This window comes from Hemicordylus capensis, chromosome 1 (assembly GCF_027244095.1).
Source record: "Hemicordylus capensis ecotype Gifberg chromosome 1, rHemCap1.1.pri, whole genome shotgun sequence".
NCBI classification, from domain to species: domain Eukaryota; kingdom Metazoa; phylum Chordata; class Lepidosauria; order Squamata; family Cordylidae; genus Hemicordylus; species Hemicordylus capensis.
In genome coordinates, this window is record NC_069657.1 from 7,492,123 (window position 1) to 7,515,540 (window position 23,418).

The window sequence follows — 23,418 nt, forward strand, 5'->3', positions numbered from 1 at the left end:
ACATACATATCAAGACAAAACATTCTCTCTTTTGAGGGGCCATGAACTAGGGTTACAATGCAGTTTTCCCTTTGTTCTCTCCAGAAGAATGGAGAAAATTACCAGTTCATAAGAATATAAGAACAGCCCTGCTGCTGGATCAGGCCCAAAGTCCATCTAGTCCAGCATCCTGTTTCCCACAGTGGCCCACCAGATGCCTCTGGGGAGCCCACAGGCAAGAGGTATGAGCATGCCCTCTCTCCTGCTGGTGCTCCCCTGCAACCGGTATTGAGAGGCATTGTGCCTTTGAGGCTGGAGGTAGCCTTTGAGGCTGGAGGTAGCCAGACTAGTAGCCATTGATAGACCTGTCCTCCGTGAATCTGTCTTAGCCCCTTTTAAAGCCATCCAAGCTGCTGGCCATCACCACATCCCATGGCAAGGAATTCCATAGATTAATTATGCACTGTGTGAAAAAGTACTTCCACTTATTGGTCTTAAATTTCCCAACCTTTGCTTTCATGGGGTGACTCCTGGTTCTAGTGTTGTGTGTGAGAGAGAGAAATTTCTCTCTGCCTACCCTCTCCATTCCATGCATAATTTTATACACTTTGATCATATCTCCTCTTAGTTGCCTCTTTTCCAAGGTAAAGAGCCCAAGATGCTGTAGCCTAGCCTCATAAGGAAGCTGCTCCAGGCCCCTGATCATTTTGGTTGCCCTAATCTGCACCTTTTCCAGTTCCACAATATCCTTCTTAAGATATGGTGACCAGTTGTACGCAGTACTCCAGATGTGGCCACACCATCGATTTGTATAAGGGCATTATAATCTGTTCTTACAGAACTAGCCACATCAGCCCACCTAGCCATAAGAGCAACTTAGCAACATAGGAAGCTGCCTTATGCCAAGTCAGACCATAAGCTCAGCATTGTCTACACTGACTGGCAGCAGCTCTCCAAGATTTTGGGCAGGAGTCTTTCCCAGTTCTATCTGGAGATGCCAGGGATTGAACCTGAGACCTTCTGCATGCAAAGCAGATGCTCAGCCACTGAGCTATGGCTCCATCCCTTAAACAGCTTGCACGAGATATGAAAGAACATGTAATCTATTGAATGTTATTGTTTTGCTCTGGAAAATAATCTCTTAGGTTAAACATTTTTAAACAAGTAAGTGATCTGTGTGGTGATGTGGATTGCTCAGATTAGTACAGATGAGACCCAGGTTCAAATCCCTGCTCAGCCATTAAGCTCCCTGGGTGGCTTTGGGTAATTCACTATTTCTCAGCCTAATCTAACTCACAGGATGTTATTTATTTGAGAGAGAGAGAGAGAGAGATACAATTTTTTATGTAACACATTTTATACCATCCCATACACAAGTCCCTGGGTGGTTCACAATGAGAATAAAATGTGATAATCCTCGTGCACGAGCACCTTAGAGAAAGGCAGAATACAAATCTGAAAGCATATTGGAATAATCAGAGCTCCTGAGCATCACAGCAGCAGCATCACACAGTCCAGAGTCAGTTGAATTCAGCAAGGTGTCATATGTTGTATATGTATTAATGCATCAACAGTAACCACCCACTGTGGCTACAGAGAGCAGATGGAAATTTGCATTCCTATCCAAATCACCAGACAACTGGGAAGATGTTTTCCTATCCACACAATACATTTGGAATGGAGATGACGTGCATTGGATGTGCTATATAGAAATTTTCACTGGCACTATTACCCTATTCAGACTATGTTGCACATGCATACAGATTTCTGCACACATTCAGATCAGATTCACTTGGCTTGTATAGTTTTGCCACTAACGCTTGCAAAATTTCTGAGGAGATCATAGTAGGGATGTGCACAAAATGGATTTTGTGTTTTCTTTCTAGCTCGAAACAAAACGCAGATGGTCGAAATGTTTCATCGAAACAGTGGCTGAATTGGCTGTTCCGACAGGAAAAAAACTCAAAATGTTCTGAGTGTTTCGGCCATAGGGAACAATGGGGAAACTCGAAACACATATTGTCCCCCATGGGTAGCTCCTAGGGACACCAAAGTGGGTTGCGTGGTAGGGCATGATGGTGCTACCTACCACCCAGGCCACAAAAGAAATGGGCAAGCAAGCAATTTTAAACTCATTTTTAACCTTTCGCTCAAACCCCTTATGGGGGGGTTGGGGGAAAGGTTCACATTTGGTTTAAAATTGCCCACTTGCCCATTTCTTTTGTGGTAGATGGGTGGTAGGTAGCACCCATCACGTCCTACCACTTAATCTACTTTGGTGGCCCTAGGAGCTACCCATGGGGAACAATGGGGTGTTTCAAATTTCCCCATTGTTCCCTATGGCTGGAACAAACTGCACTCACAGAGTGCACACAAGTTTTGCACTGTAATTTGCAAGGCATTTTGCAACCTTGCCTTGAAAAACACTGCAGAAGCACACAGTAAAGGGGAATCTATCCTCCCAACACATTTCAAACACAATCCAAAAATGGCCCCAAAATAATTACTGACCCAGAATCTACTGCCAGCCACAGGGCCTGCGCTGCAGTAACATCATTGGCACAAGCTGCTCTCTCACATGCAATTATGACTCCTTACATTACTTCCTAGCATTGCAACAGCTGCCACTGTAGCACCCTTAGCAGCAAGCATAGCCATAAGCTTAGGTAAAGCAACTTCCTCCTATGGAAGGAGGGAAGGAGACTCAAGAAGCAAGGAGATTGGAAGCCAGTGCCAGACAACCAATCAGCAAGAGAAAAACAGGCCTCCAAAATGGCGCTCAAAACATCAAAACGTTTCAACTCAAAACGAGGTTGTTTTGTTCAGAGCTCAAAACAGACCATTTATTTAAAGGGTGTTTTGTTTCAAGCTTGAGACACTCGAAACAGCCCATTTCAAGTTCTAATGTTTCAATGTCTAAATATTTTGTACATCCCTAGATCACAGTTCTTGGCTGCTGAATATTAAAAACAGGGTGTGGGGGAGGGGAAGAAGGCTGCGGGGGACTATTATCATTTGTCCCATGGCTCTCTCTGACCTTGCTACACCCATGTGTATAAGCACTCATTTTAAAAGTGAACCTGGGTAGAGGTGCCCTCAAATGCAGGGTACAGATAGGAAACATATTACTGTATGTATGTTAAACATGTGTGAATAACTATACATGCATATAGATAATAATAATAAACTTTATTTTTTAGTCGCCCCATAATAAATTATTTTCTGGGCAGGTCACAACAACACAATAAAAACATCCAATTAGAACACATAACACAAAACAAATTATAGTACAAAATACAGTCCAAAGCATTTTAAAACTTTTTAAAAATCAAATTTAAAAAACCTGAGTGAACAAAAAGGTCTTCACCTGATGTCTAAAAGAACAAAGTGATGATGCCAGGTAAGCCTCTCTGGGGAGGTTATTCCATGTGTGTATATGTATGCCTTGATCTGTATGTGTGCATTGTGCACAGATTGTACATGCGCTGAACAGAACATGTAAATAGGGCTTTTGTTAGCAGCTGATTCAGTATCAGGATCTGCTTGTGCAGCCCTGATTCCAGTGTGGGCGCGTCTAATTTCTTATGTTGGCATCTTCATTTATCCCGAACATTTATCCAGCAGTGTGACGCAGCTGCTTAAAAAGCAAACGCAATTGTAGGCTGCATTGACAGAGGCATAGTGTCCAGATTACAAAAAGTAACCACTCCACTCCATTATGTGCTGGCCAGTCTCACTTCTAATACTGTGCCCAGTTCTGGGAACCACATTTTAAGAAAAAAACACTGAAAACTGGAATGGTTTCAGAGGACAACAAAGATGTTGTGGGATCTGGAAACCAAGTCTTATGAGAAATGGTTAGAGAAGCTGGGTACATTCAGCCTGAAGAAGTGAAGACTAAAGGGGGCATTTTCACTCTCTTCAAAGCATATAAAAGAAAGACAGGACTTGTTCTCTGTTCCTTCTGAGGGCAGGATTAGAACCAATGGTTTGAAATTACAAGGAAACAGATTTAGGGGAGACATTAAGGCCATATTTTTAGGGTAGTGGCTGTTGCTGGTGTCTCTCTTATACATCTTTAAAATGCATGGAAATGTTTTCTCCTTTTCTGAGAAATGATAATGCTTATATGTCAGTTTTCATATATTTTTGTTTCATTCAAAAGATAATAGCTATTGACTGTTCATTTGTTTTCTTTTTCTTTTTTTAAGGATAATATAGGGTAGGTGGAAACTGTTCTAACTTTTACACTAAAGTGGGTGATGTAAAATGTAACAAACTGTGAATGGTTTATATTATTTTGAATATCATTCTCCTGTAATTGTATAGAATCACACATATTTATAGTTACATTTATATTTATAAAGCAAGGGTGCCCTCTACTGTTACAAAAGTATTGTCACAAAATGCACTATTCTATTTACAGTAATTAATAAAAAGAGGAGAAATAAATAAATCCTATAGTTCTGAAAACCTAGAAACCTATGATGGGTACTTTTCGATCACAGGGCTCTTAAGTTGTCTGAAATGTTAAAGATGTTCTGTAGAAACAAAAATCAATTGCAGAAAATAATTTTGTAATTGAAAGAGAGAGAGAAAGAGATCTGAAAAAGAACATTTTTATCGCAGATGTTGGCCTACAGTTATTGTTGGACCCAGTTACTGATGGAATGTTTTGACAAAATGAAAACCAACTAACACAGCTGTGGGGGAAAGCTAGAGCAGGTGTTCCAGTCTTGAATCTCCAGTCGCTATTGGACTATAACTCCCATCATCCCAAGCTACAATGGTTTCTGGTCAGCCACAAACCGCTGTGTTTGAGGATCGGATAATTATCAGCACTTTCTCCAAACTAGAACTCCCAGGATAAGAGTGGTACAAATAGTGTACTGTAGATAGGTGCCCACCAGGTACATCTCTCTCCAGTGCTGAAGGATGACACTTTGCCCCCACCACTGCAGGCGGCAGTTATGACATCACCTGTGATTTCTCTGCTATAATGTGCTCATTGAGACTCTTCACACAAGCAGTGTGAAGAGCCTAAAGGGGGGTTGCGTGGAGAGTGGGTTCGACCCGCTCTCCCTGCAGACGATTGCTCAGTCGTCTCAGGGAGACCATTATGAAGCTATGCTGAAAGGGGGGGTTGGGGGGGCCTCCTGGCCCCTGAAAGTCCCTGAAAGCACTGCACAAGTGCTTTGTTGTTGTTGCCCTCACGTCCGAAACCCGGGTTAAGAGGTGGGCTATGCAGGAGGGTTTGCCACCAAGCCACCACTGGGAGCCACATGGCTCCCGTTGGTTCTCACACGGAACTAAAATCAGGCTGGGCTTCCCTAGCCCAATTTTAGCCATGCATTAGAATGGCCTTATTGTCTCTTTGGTGATGACTAAAGCTCAAAGCCAAAGGGTCAGACTCAGTGGTGTGGAGGATGCAGAAGAAGAAGTAGCATCTCACAGGGGCAGTTTGCTTCTCCTCCTCCTCCTCCTCCTATACCAAGAATAGATGGGCTAATCATGGCAAAGTTGTTGTGTTCCTTTTAAATATACAAATGAGTGGTAAGGCTGCCAGGTAAGAAGTATCTTTCTGTTCTAGAACAGGAATTTGTAACAGCTGGAGGCAGTTTGAGACCAAGCGATGGTCTCAAACTGCTCTCCCTGCAGACGATTGCTCAGTTGTCTCAAGGGGACCATTATGAAGCTATGCTGAAAGGCGGGTTTGGGGGGGGGGGGCTCCTGGCCCCTGAAAGTCCCTGAAAGCACTGCACAAGTGCTTTGTTGTTGTTGCCCTCACGTCCGAAACCCAGGTTAAGAGGTGGGCTACGCAGGAGGGTTTGCCACCAAGCCACCGGGCTCCCGTTGGTTCTCACACGCAACTAAAATCAGGCTGGGCTGCCCTAGCCCAATTTTAGCCATACATTAGAATGGCCTTATTGTCTCTTTGGTGATGGCTAAAGCTCAAAGCCAAAGGGTCAGACTCAGTGGTGTGGAGGATGCAGAAGAAGAAGTAGCATCTCACAGGGGCAGTTTGTTTCTCCTCCTCCTCCTATACCAAGAATAGATGGGCTAATTCATGGCAAAGGAGTTGTGTTCCTTTTAAATATACAAATGAGTGGTAAGGCTGCCAGGTAAGAAGTATCTTTCTGTTCTAGAACAGGAATTTGTAACAGCTGGAGGCAGTTTGAGACCAAGCAATCCAGCAGATGAGGCAAGTATTTAGCATTTCTACATGCCAAATTTTCCATTTCCTTTCTTTGTTTGGCTCTGTAAATAACCTTTGTCAAGACTTAATTCTAGAGACAGTAGGGGGAAAGTTGTCTGGAGAAGTATCTTCACCCTAGAAATAAACTAACTCAAGCATAGAACTACAGACAAATTGACCACAATAAGACAACCATTGTTTTGGGAGTTATCTGGAAAAGCTAAAAAAAAAAAGGGGGGGGGAGCAAAACAAAACAAACTCCATAGATTTTGTCAAGTTTAAGAAATTCATAAGAAAAATTATGATGCAAGGTAAGGAACATAACTAGTTGCACTGTTTTAGAAAAAGGGATGTGAAAAACTTCAGATATTAACATCACTAACAGAGGTAAGTGGTTTATTGCTAAAGAAAGAAGCTATTTGGTTTATTTCCTAGGGAATGAGAGGGAATACTATCACAATGTGCTTCATTAGCAGGAAATGCCTTGGCTTGAAATGCATGGTTTTCAATCAGCTTAAAAGAACACACTGATAACAAAAAGTCCAATGATACACATTGTTGCACTGTTTCAGGAAGGAGGAAGTTTAAAAGATCATAGGTGGTCACCATCAACATGGAGGCAAGTTCTTTCTTGCCAAATAAAATGGCTACTTGGTTTCTTTTCTGGCCCACTGGCCTTTTCCAACCAATCACAGAAGACATCTATCATTGTTAAACATTGATCTGACCATTTTGATTACTGTTCTTGCAAGAGAAAAAGAGATATTTCTCCAAGGTAAGAAAAAAAAGAAACATTAGTGTTACTGTGAAGAGTTCTTTTTTTAGGTGGATGAAGATAATCAGCTTAGTGTGGGTTCATCAGTCATCATATGGCTTGAGACAGGCTAGAGTTACCTTTTTTCTGCAGGCTAGCTTCTTATTAGACAGTAGGTAGCACCAGAAACCCAGTTCCAGGCCTGTAGCGTAGAAAGGTAAGATAGAAGAAACAGAGGCAAAGCAGTTATCCATTCAAGGTGAGAAAGAAAATACTATGAAGTCATAATAGTGGATAGATGACTCAATTGTCCCTGAGGGTTGCTCCCTACACCCAAAACTGGCACCCCAACCATCAAGTTTATATAGGGTGGGTCTGATGACCTTCGTCCACCTAAGAAAAAGAACTCTTCATGGTAAGACCAATGTTTCTTTTTCCTTATGTTGGATGAAGGTCATCAGCTTAGTATGGTACATACCCAAGCTAGCTAAGAGAAGAAGGAAGGGAGTGGATGGTCTAGACCACATTCTGTAGAACCGTGCGGCCAAACACCGCCTGGGCTGCATGGAATGAAAAGATCTTATAGTGTTTCATGAATGGAGAAACAGAAACCCAGGTGGCTGCTCTACAAATCTCCATGAGAGGGACATTTGCAGAAAAGGCAGCTGAAGTAGAAGCACTATGAGTGGAATGAGCTGTAATGCCCGTTGGAGCAGGCAAGCTCCAGAGATTTGTATGCTAGCGTGATAGTTACAGTACCTATATCCATTGGGACATGGTCACTTTGGATAACCTGTTACCCAGAGATGAAGGAAGAAATGACACTAAAAGAGAGTTCATTTGGCATAACATGGCAGTATGTCTTAGGTAAATTCTGAGTGCCCTGCACACATCTAGAGAGTGCCGTAATTTTTCTTTGGGGAGCTGCAGAGAAGGGCAGAAGGATGACCTCCTGCATCTGGTGGAGCGTAGAATTAACCTTTGGGAGGAAGGTAGGGTCTAATCTTAGCACCACTGCATCCTGATGTAACGTGCACAGCTCCTTACGACTAGAGAGCACACCCAATTCGGATACTCTTCATACTAAAGTAATTGCAGCCAGGAAGTGCACCTGGAATGAGAGAGGTTTTTAAAGGTACATAGAGGAGCGGTTCGAAGGGTGCTCTAGTGAATGCATTAAGAACCCCATTGAGGTGCTGGGGGAATGTTGACGGCCCCCTTAAGGAACCTCAAAAGGTGAGGATGAAGGAACATCTGAAGCAGACCATTTGAGCACTGAGGAAAGGGCTGAAGTTTGATGTCTCAGTGCACTAGGTCATAGTTTAAGTTCCAAACCAGACTGTAAGAAAGCCATTACTTTGGGGACCCCTGCAGTCAACAGAGATACGTGCATCAGGTGCACCCACCACGAAAAAGCTGACCAAGTAGACTGGTAAATTCTACTGGTGGACGATCTTCTAGAAGCTAAGATAATCTTCTGTACTTAAAGTGAGTATCCAGCTTGAGCTAGGGCCAAGCGCTCAACCTCCACACGGAGAATTGGACCCATTGAGGGTCTGGGTGGAGAATGCGGCCCTGTGACAGAAGGCCTTGTCGTGGAGGAAGATGCCAAGGGGGACGAATTGAGAGATTCAATTGGTTGGAAAACCATGGCCTCTGGGGCCAATAAGGTGAGATGTTGATCAGGTCTGCCCTTTCTAACAGCACTTTTTGAATGACTCTTCAAATAATGGCCATCGGGGAAAACACATCTAGCAGGCTGTGGGGCGGGGACATGGTGTCATTAATGTATCCGTGGCTTCTGCCCAGAGGAACTGGAACCTTGTGAAGAAGCATGGAAGTTGATGGTTGCTTGCTGACGCAAATATGTCCACTTCAGGAAGGCCTAGTGCCTTGGTCATCTGATGGAACACATCCAGGTGAAGTGACCATTCTGTGGGATCTATCATCTGATGACTTAGCCAATCTGCATGTACGTTTGCCATCCCACTGAGGTGGTCTGCTGATATGGACAGGAGGAGGTGATTCTCTGCCCTGGCAAAGAGATTAGATTCCGCCATGATTGCTCTTGACCTTGTTCCCCCTTGGTGATTGACTGGGACTTTGCGGTGATATTGTCCGTCTGGACAAGCACATGGGTGTTTGTGATTTGTGGTAGGACATGAATGAGTGTTAGGCAGATTGCACGGAGCTCCAGCAAGTTGACATTGTACAGAAGCTCTGGGGGAGACCATTTGACCTGTGCATAATGGCTCTAGTAATGAGTTTCCCAGCCGGAGAGGCTTGCATCTGTGGTGATGGTTGTTTGCTAGGAGATTGTGAATGAAAGCTCCTTGTCGAGTGCCGGAGACAGCCACCATTCGAGTGACCTGAGGGGTTTGTTCGTGAGTGGGAGCTGCACCTGCCTGCGTTCCATGATGGCCTCCTGATGTAGTAGGATGTGCCATAGGAATGTTCTTGAATGCCATTTTGTCCAAAGGGCGCATTCCATGCAAGAGATTATTGAGCCTAGGATCTGCACCAGGAGCATCAGGTCTGCCGACTTTTGACACAGGAGAGGATGAATTAGTGGTCTCAGTTTGTCTTTGCGTTTGGAAGGTAGAGACACTGTTGCATTTTGAGTGTTGATGAGGGCTCCCAAGTATTGCAGGGACGGGGAGGGCAACAGATGATTTTTCTGATCACTGATGACAAATCCGTGGTTCAGGAGCATTTGTGTGGTCTGCTGAATGTCCTTGTAGGCCTGTTGATGGGTCTGAGAACTGATAAGCATAACAACCAAACAAGGGTGGATATGAATGGCTTGCAGGCGTAAGCATGTCACGGGGGCCGCCATCAGCTTCGAAAAGCACCCACAGGGCCAATGAGAGGCCGAAGGGCATGGCCCTGTATTGAAACTGGGGATTGTTGTAAGCAAATCTGAGGTAGTGAGTGCATATCAGGACATGTAGGTAGGCCTCCAAGAGGCTTCCTTGATGGATGGCACAGATTCCATGCAGAATGGCTTCTTTTTAATGAATCTGTTCAGGCGCTTGAGGTCTAGGACTGCCCTCCACAACCCGTCTTTCTTGGGTTCCAAAAACAATATGGAAAATATAACTTGCCATAATTCTATTGATGGTAAAACAGGTTGCTTACGTGTAACAGGTGATCTGGTAGTGATCCGTTGAGTCCATAAGTGAATGGACCCTATCAGAGCGGTGGCTTCCCTGGTTCCTTGGAGTCGAGGAAGACTGTTGAGGAGTGTGTGCAGGGGAGAGGGAGACACGGTGTGCAGTCTCTCTCGGCGCCGAAGAGTCACGGTTGCTCTTCGCCTTCGATGTCGAGCTCAATGGCAAAATGACCCCGGTGCGCTCACTCCTCGATGTCGAGGGCTTCGGCGTCGAGGGTGTTGGTACCGATGATTCGCCTTTTCGTTCACCTCTTGATGTCGAGGGTGTCCTCGACGTCGAGGCTCTCGGTGTCGAGACCGGGCTTGAAGTGCAATGCTCTGTATTCCACTCACCCTCCGATCCTTGCACTGAGGAAGGTGATGGAGTTTTCAGCCTATGTCCAGTCTTCTCACCTTCGTCTCGTCGATGTCTTTTTTTCCTTCCGCTTGTGCTCCTTAGAAGTGACTTCCAAAGGTCTCTTGAAAGCTTTATCAGACACGGTTTTAGACTGTACTGCGACAGCTCCGTGACTCCCTGCGCCCGATGCCGTAGCCGATGTCGATGTCGACTGATCTATAGGGCGAGGGGTCGGCGGGCGGAGTGCGTCTTCATAAAGTGCGGCTCTAAGGTGCAACGCCCGATTTGTTCTCGTTTGTTTCGAGAATGCACAGCAAATTTTACAAGCTGCCGTGTTGTGCTCCTCACCGAGACACAACAAGCAGGCATCATGATGGTCGGTGGATGGCAACTTTGCCCGACACCTCACACAACGTTTAAACGTAGTTTTATTCTCCATTTTCCGTAAAGCAGTCCAGGTTGAGAAGCAATGAATAAGTCTGTTTGATCTTTCATCAACACCGTCCGTGAAGCAGTTTGCAAGATCCAACAACAATCCAAGTAAAGCCAGAGAAATCAGTCCGATCTGTCGTCTAGACTAGTCCGTTAAACAAGTTTCCGATTCCGTTTAGCAGTCCAGGTAAAGCCAGATAAATCAGTCCGATCTGTCGTGTAAACTAGTCCGTTAAGCAAATATCCAAGTCCGTTTATCCTGTCCAAATTCAATACCAATTTTCAAGCCGTATAAGTAAAGTTTGTTATTTCTGTCTACCGAGGAGCCCAAACGAGGTCTGAACGCTGTGGCGGTCAAACAGAAACTAACGGAAGACGCCCAACCGCACTATATAGATGGAATGCAGGAGCACGTGCAGAAAGGCGGTTGGGCGTCGCGAGGAGCTACCTAGTCGGCCCGAGAGGTGCCTGCACAGGCGCAGAACCCATTCACTTATGGGCTTAACGGATCACAATCCAGATCTGATTGTATTGCCTTGATCTCCAGCAGATGAAGAATAGCCAGGTGCATCTGTAATTGTTTGGGTCAGTTTTGGGGGATGGGTGTGGGTAAGAAACTGTCATGGCTCAGACTTCTGACTCAGAAGAGTCAGAGCAGGAGGATTCGCCTGCTAGTGAGGGCTCAGAGGCACAGCAACAGGATTTTGCAGGGAGACCAGACTCTGGAGCTGAGGATTTACAACAGCTGCCAGACATGATTTCTGATGAGGAGGAGCTTGGGATTTCACCTGTCTTGAGAAGGCGTCTCAAGAGGCAAGCTCAGTGGCAGTCACGCAGGCGCAGGAGATCACAAGAGAGGAAGCTGAAGTGCTGACTCAGGGAAGCCTGATTGGCTGCTGGTTCTCTTGAGCCATATATATTTAGCAGTCTCTCAATTGCTCAGATGCTGTTTGCAATGTTTCGCTGGCTGCAGACAGTGTGCTATTCGAATTCCAAAACTTTGTCCGAGTTCCAGTTTGCCTTGTTTATCCTTTCCTGCTTTGTTCTGTTAATTCCTTGCTTCTGTCGTCCTTCGCTATTTTCATTCCTTGCTCTGTGTTTTCTTTTCACTTATTACTCAGTTATTGTTAGAGGAGGTTACCTAGTTCAGTTCAGGGGACTTAATTCATTTACTGTTTTCCTTTGTGAGCCTTTTATTTTTCATTCGTGCAGTTCCGCTGCCGCTTTCTGTTAACTCACCAGGGAGTTTTGAAGGGGGTTGTAAATCCTGTTGGGTTAGCCGAGCTAACAGATTTATGACAGAAACTGGTCGGGGGGAGGCATCTCAAACTCTAATGCGTAGCCATTTTGGATTGTGTCAGTAGTGGAGGCCCACCAGGCTCACAAGTGTAGGGCGAGTCTGCCCCTGACCAGAGCAGAGTGATTGTTTATGTGGTTGGTAAGCAGGGGTGGAGGGGAATCGTCTGAACTGTTGTGGTCTGGAACAGTGTTTCTCAAACTTTTTGGAGTCAAGGACCGCTAAATTCTTCGTGCAGAGTATCAAGGACCGCTACATTCTTCATGCACAGTTTCCCGGACCAGCAGTTAGTAAAGGGGTTTCAAGTCTGTCTATCTATCTATCTGTCTATCTATCAGACTTCTATACTGCCCAAAACTTGCATCTCTGGGCAGTTTAGAATGAAAATAATATAAGCATTAAAATAATTAAATTTGGAATCTTTTGCAAACATGGAATATTAGGGGTTCTTAACCTTGGGTCCCTCAGTTAAACTCCCATAACCCCTAACAACAATGGCATTTGGCCATTATGGCTGGGGATTATGGGAGTAGAAGTCCACCAACGTCTGGGTACCCAAGGTTGAGAACCCCTGAATCTAAAAGCCTGGGTGAACAAATTTGTCTCCAGTATGTCTGGAGTGGAGGTGCTTGTGATTACTCAATGGAGAGGGGATGTTGGGCCATTAGAAAAATTCAAAAGCTACATGGGGCCAATGAAAACAACATACAAGCAAGCCCCACTGATGCAAGAGGGAAACAGCGTTCCCTCTCAAGGCGCCTCGACCACAACAGGCAGCTGGGTTTCAATCAACCAACCTTTGGCTGCAAACAATGAGCATGCAAGAACCAGCAGCCCTTCAAGTGGCGCCCACTGCCATACTTTTTCCTCCATGCCCCCGCATCGCATACAGTTTGAAGCTGTAAAGATAGGGAATAAGATAGCTGTAGGAAGATCTCAGCAGCACGTGGAGGCAAGGCACAAGAAGGGTCCCATGCCTCCGTGATACTTTTCCTCTTCCGTGCCATGTGCAAAATTGAGGAAGTGAGTGCCTTGATTTCAGTTGGGAGGGGGTGTTGACTCCCAGTCAGGGACCAGCACTCAACCCTTCAGGGACCGGCAGCGGTCCAGGGACCGGTGGTTGAGAAACACTGGTCTGGAAGATCCCCTTGCACAATGCTGCCATGCATTGATTCCAAGATCCCCTGGTGCATTGATGCCAAACAGGTTAGTTGGTTATGGGTCTCTGATCTCTGAAGGAGGCTCCTGTGTTTCTAGAAAATGTTCTGTAGGGATGAAAGATATTATTGAAACGGAAGGACTTCTGTGAATCTTGGCACCCTAGGGGAATAACTTTTTTCTTATCCCTGGTCTCGACTATGATAGACTCTAGAGATTCACCAAATAGCTTGGTCCCCATGAAGGGGAGGGCTGCTAGGCTGAGTTTGGATTTAGCATCTGCATTCCAATGTTTTAGCCAGAGGCTCCTATGCACTGCCATCACAAAGCCATAGCCCTGGATACATATTGGATAGAATCCCGGCTGGAGACAGCCATGAGTGTGGCTGCCTTGGCTAGTTTATTAATGCCCTGGCATAACTTCTTATTTTCCAAAGGAATGTATTGCACTAATTCTTTTGCCCATGGAACGGAGGCTTGTGCAAAGATTGAAGTGGTAGTGGATGTTCTAATTATTATAGCTGACACCTCATGAGCCTTTCTTAGGAAAGAAGCACACTTTTTGTCCTCTGGAGTTTTTTAACTGTTCCTCGCCTTCTTTGTGTATGATTGCTCCTGAGACTAACTGGGCCGCTGGTGCATCACTTTGGTGACCAAGAGCAGGTCCATTATATCAGGTGAGAGGTTAAAAAAATTTTAGGGAATGATGTGGAAGGATGGGAAGACTTGTAGGTATAGGCCAGGAGGAGGTCAAGGAACATCTGGAACGGAGACATCATTGATGACTCTCTTAGCTTTGCCAGTAAAACTTCAAGTCAGCTGGTGCAAAGAAGTGTGAGGAGCTTGGTACTTGTGGTGTGGAGCCCTTCTCAGACAATTTCTCATCTTCTGATGAGGAAGAGGGAGGGTTCTCTCCCAATATACTTTTCTTTTACCCAATGGTGCCTTGGCCCGAGGCTTGAAGCACCCTCTCTTTGTGGAGAGAATGGTCCCACTACCCTGACTGGAATCTGGAGAGGAGTAGGCTCCCAGGTTCTGTCGCCATGTGGGTCTAGCCCTAGGGGCTGGAACCGGTTGGGGTAAACGGGGCTGAAGTGGTACAGAGAACTAGAGTCCTGCATTCAATTGAAATAAATGCCTTTAGCCATTGAGACATGTTTTCTGTGGAGATGATTTTTTTTTTCTTTTACTGCCCCCCTGGCAAGTTCTTATTCATCTGCGTGGCGCTCTGTGAAGTTCGTATAGGAGCAGAGGCAGTTTGCACAGGCTGTGTTATCTAGGATTGTGCAGCGTCAGGGACTAGCAAGCTAGAGCCATGGTCTAATGCAGAAGGAAGCCTGGCATTTTGGGATATGGGGAGCAAAAATGGCACAGCCGCAGCTCCCTCCCCAACTTCCACAGGAGCAGCAGAAATATCTTTGGTTAAAATGGCACCCTTGTGCTGTGTGCACCTTTGCCCATGTTGTCTTGGGGCAATATGGGAGGTGGGCATCTGGGCTGCTTCTGCTGGCAGAGCGCTTGTAGCAGGAAATGCTCACTGAGGCACAGAGCAGAGGAAGGAGGCTGTTTTTTGCAGGGTTTGTTTTTTAAAACAGTGTGTTCCTTGCTAAGTGTTTGCTATTCTTCGCAACCCTTCTATGTTGCTTAGGGCTCACTGGGGGCCCAATCAGCTTGGGGGGAGAGAGGCAACATTTAGATCCTTAAAGGGCTTTTAAAAAACACACACACATGTGCGCTTTTTCCTCCTTTGGGTCTGAGTGGGGACCTTCCAAGCAGGAGTCCACTAACATCTCTCCCAGCTGAGCCGCCTCCATAGGCTTGAAATGGGGGGTGAGTGTGAAAGAGTTAACGGGGGGGGGAGGAATAAAAAAGCTAACCAAGGCAAAACTGAAAGTAACTGACCAGTTTTAACAAACAGACCAAATTAGAACATAAAGCAATGTTTTTTAGAACAAAATGAAGTTACTCCCTTCCCACCCTGGCACATAAGAAGAAATAAAGCAGGTATGAGGGTGGGGAGGAAGAACAAACTAGCCTGATTTTTTAAGAAGTTGAGCAGGAGCTCTTCAAAATCACTGTCTTTTGAGCCACACAGAACATGAACTGGGTTTCTGGCACCACCTACTGCCTAACAGAAAGCTAGCCTGCATTAAAAAAAATTAACCCTATCCTCTCTCAAGCTATGTGATGACTGATAAACCCATGCTAAGCTGATGAACTTTGTCCACCATAAGGAAAAATACACCTTTTCCTCGCAAAAGGAACAGACTTCTGCAAAGAACTAGATTGAGGGCAATCTTTATTTGCGGGAAATGGCTTAGCTTGGCTTGAAAAGCATGAAGCTATTTGTGGTTTCTCACAAGCTCAAGAAAGCAACAAACAAAAAGTCTGGCATGAAATAAGGAACATAAAAATTGTTGCTTTGCTTTGGGAAGAACGAAATGTGAAACATCACCAACATGGAAATTGACCCTTAAGAAGTAAATCCTTTATTGCTAATGAAAGTGGCTACCTGGTCTTTTTCAATAATTAAACCTATCATTGAAGCACCTATAATGTTGTCATTAATGTTAAGAGTCAAGTGCAGAGTGCTTTTCAGTGCTCTTGCTGCTGGCTGTTTGTTAGTCCCTCCTCCATTCCAGGACTGAAATACAAGTAACTAAAGCCCCATTCAAAAGCTGGCCTGGATCAAGGAATGGGTTAACCAAACACACCACACACAGCATGAGACAAGCACCACTGCCATCACCAAATGGTACAAATATTTTGAATAGTTCCAACAGAGACATCCTGAAACCAAAGCAGAGAGAAGATTCCCAGTTCCAAAAGAAGGAAGTATGAAAGTTCTTCAGAAGGCTAAAGAAGGAAATCCTTATCCATCTGATAGTACAGAAATCTGTCAAATATTGATAACTGCAGAAGATCATCAAACTCCAGAAGAATAGTTTTTATAATTCTCAATTATTAGCTTTTAAAATAACATATTAATTTGAAATGTAATTCTGATTGTGGTTTTAGCCTCACTGTTAACTTGTTTACTTAATTTGGTTAATTTTATTACTTTTATTTTACATTGTATCTATTTTATTGTTGTGAGCTGCCCCAAGCGGTAGTGTACTGGAGGGGAGAGGTATAAATATTTTTATTTATTTATTATTAATTAATTAATTAATTAATTTATATACCACCTAGTATAAAAATCTCTAGGCGGTTTACAGAATTAAAACATACAATAAAACACATTTAAAATTCATAAAAAGATAAAAATTATAGATAAAAACCCGTTAAAAACACATTACAATCAATTTTAAAATACAATCTCAGTTGAAGGCCTGGGAAAACAGGTGCGTCTTCACTTCAGGGTCCTCCTAAAAGCAAACAGAGGAGATGCTCTTATTTCAGCAGGGAGCGTGTTCCAAAGCCCTGGGGCATTTATTTTAAATAAATAAATAAATAAAATAGTGAAGGAAAAAAAGCAGAACCAGTCACAACCAATGAGATGAGCAGAGAAGATCAGCTTTTCTGTTGGTCAGAGAAAAAGCCACAGTACCCTCTGAAGTCAAATGAAGTCATTGCAGTTTACCAGGCTAAATTGAAGCAGAAATGACTGCACATTCCTCTGTATTGCATGAGTGTGCATGGAAACTATTCACCTCAGCAGCTCCATTCATTTCTGGAACGCCCGTTTTGTTTATTCCTGGGCCCAGAACAATCCATTTGGGGACCCATTTGGATGGTGCTGACTTGTTCCTCTTCATTTGCTCCTATAAAATAACAACAGCAACAATAAAAACTTTGCTAGCCATGTTGGAAAGTTAAAGGACTTTGCGCTGTCTCTTGTCTCAGACAGTGGAGGACAGACTAGTAAATCAGAGGGCTAGAGGGTCAAGACATTTGTCATCACTTCTCCACTGCTCTGATGCTATCCCTTTGATGTGTAGATTGCTAATCTCAGGGGATTCAAACTTCCTTCCTCCTCCTCTCTCTTGCTACCTGCCCACCTACCTTGCAACATGGCAAGTTCCTCTCCCTGCACCAAATGTGCAGAGAGGATGCAGAATCCATCTGCATCTAGTTAGATAGATAGATTAGAGATCCTAAATCCTCACTTTCCTATCTAGAATGGAGTTCCTTAATAAATGCCTTTTATATTGATTTGAAACTATGAATTGGCTCCAAGTTACTTTACTCTCAGCACACACGCATGCCTAACTAATCTACCGCTGTGTTGTGCCTCTGTGCACTCTACTATATTGAGCAAGGGATTCTCTCACCACAAGAGAATTTCCAACAAGCTACCCCATAACAAATTGTGGATGAATGAATTTATTATTACAGTCAGTGACCAGCAATCAAAAAATAAAATGGAAAATAAAATTAAAGTAAAATATAATCAAAAACGACTGGGTAATAAGAGTATCAAAACATATACATACAGAGGTCTCAGTTATAATTAATCAACTGCTCCCATCTCAGTTTGCATGCTGTGGCACAGAATCTTGCTACTCCGTCTAATAGCTGTATACTGGTCTGCCGGAAGGAAGGAAGTCTTCTGATCGACCTGGCATGTTTTTTAAAAGTGGTTCAATCCAGGCAATGTGAATGTTCCTATAATATAAACAGTATAAAACCACATGTGAGATGGACTCAATATTTGCCCGAACCGCATGGACATAGCTGGTTCCTGAGCGGTATTCTCTTAAACTTGCCATCCAAAATGGCAAAAGGCAGGGCATTAAACCGCGCCAGCGAGAACGCTCTCCTCTGATTTAGAGTGGTCAAATTTGTAAGGTATGCCGCTGGCTGAGGGTAGTATGAGAAGCCACCTGGAACCATAACAAATTGTTCTCTGGGTGGCTCACAATAAAACATCAATATAATAAAATGTACTGTACAATTAAAATACATTTTAAAAATACAAAAAAAATACAAAATACAATCACAAAAGCATTTTTTAAAACTTAAAAAAACCCTATTTTTAAAGTGAACAGAAAGGGAAGAGAGCTGGTCTTGTGGTAGCAAGCATGACTTGTCCCCTTAAGCTAAGCAGGATCCGTCCTGGTTGCATACAAAAGGGAGACTAGAAGTGTGAGCTCTGTAAGATATTCCCCATATTCCCCTTAGGCCTTAGGGGATGGAGCTGTTCTTGGAAGAGCATCTAGGCTCCAAGTTCCCTCCCTGGCAGCATCTCCAAGATAGGGCTGAGGGAGATTCCTGCCTGCAACCTTGGAGAAGCCACTGCCAGTCTGTGTAGACAATACTGAGCGAGAAGGACCTATAGTCTGACTCAGTACATGGCAGCTTCCTGTGTTCCTTCCTTCACCTGGGCACTTTCCAGACTAGACCCTACAATGGGGTCAGGACAAATCTTGGAAGTGTGCTTCCATACTTCCTATGTCATAACATCGCAGTCCCTACACAGACAGCAGGGTGCTGTTCACATTTCCAATGCCTTGTTGCGAATTTAATCGCTGTAATATAGAGCAAGGACCTCGCATATCCAGTGTGAAAAAGTTGCTGTTTTTTCGGGTTGTTAGTTGCTGCAAGACTGCTCCCCCTGCTGTTTTTGGCCCAAATGCGACTTGCCCAAATGAAGGCATTTTGCTGCTAATGAGCAGCTAGTCTGGAAAGTGCCCTGGCGTCTAAAAGAAGAGTGATGATACCAGGTGAGCCACACTGGGGAGGATATTCCATAATGGGGTACCACCACCAAAAAGGCCTGCATCCTAGTAACCACCCACCTCACTTCATTTAGCGGGGGCACTTGGAGCAAAGCCTCTGAAGATCTCTAGGTTCGGGTAGTGATATATAGAGCTAGGCGCTCTCTCGGGTAACCTGGTCCTAAGCTGTTTAGGGCTTTAAAGATTAAAACCAGCACTTTGAATTGGGCCTGGAAATTGACTGGGTGTGAGAACATTAACTCTGGCAGGTCTTGGTTAAAAGGGGGGGGCAGTATCATCCACAAATAAGTTTATGAGGTATTTTCTGCCATCTGTCTTTAAAGCTATTAGTTATGGTTGCTGTGTATGAAGTTTGTAAGTTGCTTCATCCAAGTACAAAAGCAGCAGGGATAAGAAGCCCCTGTTTTGGGCCTCTGTTAATCCGAAAACGTGGGGAGTCTAAGTTGTTGATTCTGAAGCATTATGGTGGCAAAATTGAGTTACTGCCTTAAGGAAGCACAAGCCAAACTTCATTTTTTCAAGAAAGGCCAAAAGAAAAGACTGTTCCAACTGGTCAAATACTTTTGCAAGTATCTAGTGATAGGATGGCTAAGGGGAGTTTGGTTTTATTCCAGTTATAGACAAAATTAGAATGCAAACAGCTGTCAACATGGCATACATTCATTCTGCATAGTCATTATTGGCATACAATGTTACAATCTCATTCAGTCTTGCTGCTAATAATGCTGTGAATATTTTTGCAACCTGATTTCACAGGGCTGTAAGGATTTCTGTAATTATTTCAAGATTTGTACCCTGCCTTTCTGCTCAGAAAATAAGGATACATTGCAATGATAAAATCAACAATAAAGCCAATGAAATAAAGCAGCAGGAAAACCAGTAACAGATGTTACTACAACTACTTCAGCTGCTGTTATGCTATGGGGGGATGATGTAAGATGTCAATTCACCAGGTCTTAGGTGTTACTGTATAAAGGGATTCATTAGACTAAGGTGAGGCAGAGATGGATCCACCCAAAGAAGCAGGGGGTCTTCTTCACTATGAGCCCTGACCATTGAGATAATCAAGAGAGGTCTATATGCAGCTGCCACCTGCTCATCGGATGGCTGCTCAGGGATGAGCTTTCTCTGTGGCTGCCTCGAAAATTTGGATACGCTCCATGCCAAAATAAGAGCCTCCCCATCTCTGACAACTTTTAAAAAAGGCTCTAAAGACAGAGTTATTCACCCAAACACTTTAACTAGAATTGTGGTTTTAAATTGTTTTTAACGCTTTAATTTCTGTTTTGTCTTGTGTTTGTTGAAGGAACACTGGGGTTCCTGCACATTTGCTAGTTGTGTAAAAGTGGGAATTTTGTCATGCACAGCTTTTCTCACCTGTATTAGTACCTGCCAAAATTCCCTCTCTGATGAAACTACTGAAGGGAGAAGAGCAGGTTGCTATGAAAACAAGAACAGGAAGATGGACATGCATAAACAAAATTAAAAGTGGGTTTCATGTTGCAGGTCATAGATAAGGACAAGGGTAAAGTAAAAGGTAAAGTGTGCCGCCAAGTCGATTTCAACCTGGCGCCCACCGTGTCCTGTGGTTTTCTTTTGGTAGAATACAGGAGGGGTTTACCATTGCCTCCTCCCGCACAGTGTGAGATGATGCCTTTCAGCATCATCCTATATCGCTGCTCCCCGATATAGTACCAGCGGGGATTTGAACCGGCAACCTTCTGCTTGTTAGTCAACCATTTCACTGCTGCATTACTTAAGGTGTAAGGGTATGGGTATGGGAATATAAAGTTAAGGCTCAATAATTAACCAAGCTTTTCTCTCTCACTGCAGGTGTTAATTTGTGTTCTAAAGCTGAAAAGATTGCATCCTGTGGCCACTGACTACTCTTGTGAATCTTGTACACACTTGAGCGTTGCATAGAAATATCACAGGTTGGATCTCTTGCATTTCAGGGCCTTTTGGTCTCATTATATGTGTACAATTGTGTGTGTGTGTGTGTGTGTGTGTGTGTGTGTGTGTGTGTGTGCCCGCACATGCATGCATATGAATAACAAAACAGAGATCCATTTCAGCTTCCATCTTCCTCAGTAACACAAAATTGTGATTTAAATGAGCACTCCGAGCCATAGTGAATGCTGAGTGTGGTAGAATTCTCAGCATACTATAGTGGCACATGGAAAAGAATTTTACTCAAACACACATGCACAACACACACACACACACCTTCAAGACTGAAGATGTCAGGGTCTTAAAAGTCTATAGATCCAGAAGTACTATCTTCTTCTACTATCCTGCAACTAGATGGCTTTTCTATAAATTTTTGCAAGTCAGAAAAATTGTAGCTATCAGAATTAAAATGTTTTGCAATTTTAATTGTTCATGGTTGTTGAACCTTCTTTGTTGTGATCGTTCTTTTGTGGGTTCTAGATCATGTATGAAGGTCTGCTGTTTCTGCAATGTGGCATCCAGGGCGCTTGCATTTTATAAAATATATTAGGTTGTTTGACTTGCAGGTGATATTCTTTTTAATAAAGATATCTGTGCCAGTTATTTTTATTATTATATGACCCGCAGTCATATAATATTTAAAAGAGACACCTTTTAAAGTGGTAGCTCCCTTATCTTTGGCAAGGGGAAAGCAACTCCCCATTGATTGATTGATTAAGTGCCATCAAGTTGGTGTGGACTCTTAGCGACCACATAGATAGATTCTCTCCAGATGATCTGTCTTCAAATTGGCCTTTAAGGTCTATCAGTGGCGCATTCATTGCTGTCATAATTGAGACTATCCACCTTGCTGCTGGTCATCCTTCTCTTTCCTTCAACTTTCCCCAGCATTATGGACTTCTCAAGGGAGCTGGGTCTTTGCATCATGTCTCTGAAGTATGATAGTTTGAGCCTGGTCATTTGTGCCTCGAGTGAAAATTCTGGATTGATTTGTTCTATGATCCATTTGTTTGTTTTCCTGGCTGTCCATGGTTTCCTCAAAAGTCTTCTCCAGCTCCAAAGTTCAAAAGCATCAATGTTTTTTCTATCTTGCTTCTTCAAAGTCCAGCTTTCACATCCATATAGTGTTACGGGGAAAACCATGGTGAGAACGATTCTAATCTTTGTAGGTATAGACACGTCACAGCATCTAAATATCCTTTCCAAGGCCTTCATTGCAACTCTACCAAGTGCTAGTCTGTAGTGTATTTCTTGACTGCTGGATCCTTTACTGTTGACGGTCAATCCTAAAAGGCAGAAGTTGTCCACCAATGTCTTCATTGTCAATTACCCCCCATATCCAACCCCAATGTAGCATATTTGCAATGGATGTTGCTGATGTCTCCCTTGGTTTCTTTTTGGATTGTAAGCCCATTTGGAACAGGGAACCACCTTCTTCTTCTTTCCTATGTAAAACACTCTGAAAACCTTTTTGCTGGAAAGTGGTATACAAGTAATAACAATGATAATGATAATAATCATCTACTTTTGAAGATGACTACCCCTCAAGTAAATGCAGTTGATATGAGGCATAAATTCACAGTGATGTGATCGAGGATTCATAATGGGTGATTGATTTCAGTTCTCACACATAATCTATGTAAATTAAGAAACAGGTGTTGGCAAGGTAGCTTTTAGCCAAATAATAGGACATGCTGTGTGGAAAATCAACCACAAAAGGAATATGGTGTCCTTTGCTGGCATTCTCTGCTTTTTGGTGAGAGATTCTTGAGAACATGGATGTCCTGTAGACATTACAGTCAGTAATATACAGAGGACATCCCTTTTGAAGAAAACTCCTTATTAGTCTCTTGCAATATTTATTGCTGCACATGTTTAATTCTGAAAGCCAAACCAATGATGTTTGTTTTTACACGCTTGAGGTGGCAGGAACTCCAAACCAAGGAAAGCAAACATGAGTATCAGTTGGCTTGCTAAATCTTGTTTTGCTCAGTGATCAGAACATCAAGGAATATCCAGTACCACACAAGACTCTAATGTGTTTTTGGTATAACAGATAATCAAAGATGGTTTGTAATAAGGCAGATGACTCTCCAGCTGGCTTTTCTTAATCATAAAAAGAATGCCAATATATCGAAATGTCCCGGCAGGGGGGGATTCCCCCCTCAGTCTTGAGCAACTACCGAAGAGCTCTCTCTGCAGTTGAAAGCAGGGAGAAAAAGAAGGCGCTTTAAAAAAAATTCTTTTTTCAAAAGGCATCGTCCAATAAAAAGCGCCGTTTCAAACTGAATAGGGATGGAGCTTTATTTCCTGTTGTCTGGTAGGGTGAGTGAGAAAGGGTGTGTGCGTTAGGGTCGGCCAGTGGACCAATCCGCATTCTCGGGCAGGGGTGAGCGCGAGAACCCGGGGTTTGACACCGTTGGTGGCTAACGGCGTTTTTTAAAAGGCGGCGCGAGAGCAGA

The 23,418-nt window shown here is 43.6% G+C and overlaps 1 long non-coding RNA gene across 5 annotated transcripts; it reads right to left on the reverse strand.

Annotated features, from left to right (window-relative positions):
* Nucleotides 1–3,149: 3,149 nt before the first annotated feature.
* On the reverse strand, nucleotides 3,150–23,152 carry LOC128339946 (uncharacterized). 5 transcript variants are annotated; one of them, XR_008313353.1, is made up of 4 exons: nucleotides 21,233–23,152; nucleotides 20,384–20,446; nucleotides 17,762–17,933; nucleotides 3,150–17,089 (listed from the first exon to the last, which is right to left on the reverse strand). It is a non-coding gene; the product is annotated as an uncharacterized LOC128339946 (long non-coding RNA). The 5 variants fall into 5 exon arrangements; XR_008313352.1 differs by lacking the exon at nucleotides 20,384–20,446; XR_008313351.1 differs by having other exon boundaries at nucleotides 17,762–20,446.
* Nucleotides 23,153–23,418: the final 266 nt, after the last annotated feature.